Below are 2,014 nucleotides of genomic sequence, written 5' to 3' on the forward strand. Positions count from 1 at the left end.
TGGGCTGGGGTTATGGATTTGGGGAAAGAGACTATGAAGGTGATGTCCTTCTGATCATATCACATCAAGGGGATAAGATAGCAACAGTTATCGCTGGTGATGTTATCCTTGATCATTCAGTTCAGGTAGTGTTTACTGTGTTTTTCCACAATAAAACACCAATTTCCCTCTTTCCTAATTTAATCGTTGGAAGTTATTCATTAAGTCTATATTGGTGGGGGTGGAGGAAGAGTGTGAATTAAGCTCCATTTCTTAGAGTAGGGAGTATCTACACATATTACTTGGATTACTTGTGTAAGAAAGATTTGCAAAGAAACTTGTTTTGTAAGAAAGATTTTTCCCCAATTAATGTATTTGTGCAATCATTTTTATATCAGTATAAACTTATGCATAATTATTTTATACCTTAGATGATAGCTGAATTCAATTTTCATTATTTAGCCACTCATATTATTTTATTGGGAATTATTTTGGATTGGTTCCCGTATCCCTTTGACATATTCCCTCCCCTTCGCTATGTTCTTCCTCCCGCATTTTGTACTTGATGCTATTACAAGATGCTCCATGCTATTTTATGTGTGGTCTGTCCCAGCCTTGGAATCAGCCACTTCTCCAAGGAGTCCTGTTTCCTTTTATTTGATAATGGTATTAAAACCCAAGTTCCGTGCACCGGGTATGCTAATTACTACAGGCCCCATCAGTGAACAGAACTAAAAAATATATGTGTATGTACCAACCCAGGTAGAATGCATGCATGTACTTATTTCAGTATCTATCCATCTCTGCTTACATATGTGATCTATATGTGAGATCATACTGATGTTTCTACCTCTACTTCAATCTCACAGGGTTCATTCTAGCCCAACCTTCTCGATTATAGGTTAATTTTTCTCTCCAGTAGTGGGAAGTGTGGCGCACATCATTCCCCATCCATTTACTGGTCAGTTCAACCCTAGGACACATGAAAAGCAGTTTCAGAGTTGTTAACCCATATCACCATAACATGGGTCTGTTTTTGAGTTTATATTCTGTTCCACTGGGCTATTTGTCTAGTCTTTTACCATTCCCAGTATAATTTGTTTATTAAAACTTTGAGATACGTCTTCAGGCATGATAAGGACGATCTCTTTATTCTTTTTGACTTAGCCATTCATAGACCTTTATCTTCCCATACAAAGTTATCATGATTTTTTTGAGTTTCTTAATTTTGATTGAAATGGCAATGGTTTTACAGTTTGACTTGGAAAGAGTTAACAGATTTATAACATGAAGACATTCTTCTACAAACATAGCATGTCTCTTTATTTAGTCAAATCTTTTACAATGTTCTCCTTAAACACGCTGTGCAGTCTTTTTTTTAGTTTAATTCAGAGATAATGCACTGGTTTCCCCCACTCCCCTTTGTGAATGGTGTCTTGTGTTCTATTACAGTTTTATCACATTTTTATATGTACTGCCGAAGTGAGCGCACCTTTTTATCATTTTTAAATTAGCTATTGCTAAAGTAGAGGTGACAATACTGACTTTGGTAATTTGATCTCATATCTGACAACCTTGTGAAACTTGAGCTGGTATTTCTGTTGAATGTTCTAAGTAGATGACAGTTTTATCTCTTTTAATTCCTTCATATCTTTTTTTGTCTTACCTTACCTCATCACCGAAGACCTTTAGTAATAGATAGTAACATAAACATTGGGCATCTCTGTCTTTCCTATTGTCCCTAGTCACAGCTCAAGTGCATCTAGTTTTTCCATTATGTATGATAGTTGCTTCAGGCTTTGAGACATAGAGCCTCTATCAAGTTTTTTCTATTCCTAGTTTTATGTGAATTTTAAAAATCATAAATAGATTTTTTTCAAAAAATAGATTTCAGAAAAATCTCTTTTTCAAAGAAGATGCCTTTTTCCCCTCTATTGAAATAATAATTGGTTTTTCTGCTTTAACCTATTAATGTGGTTAATGACAGACATGATATTAAACCATCCTTGTATGTTTTTTAAAATTTTTAAAAATG

Source organism: Crocuta crocuta, unplaced genomic scaffold (assembly GCF_008692635.1).
Source record: "Crocuta crocuta isolate KB4526 unplaced genomic scaffold, BGI_CrCroc_1.0 scaffold84, whole genome shotgun sequence".
Lineage (NCBI taxonomy): Eukaryota > Metazoa > Chordata > Mammalia > Carnivora > Hyaenidae > Crocuta > Crocuta crocuta.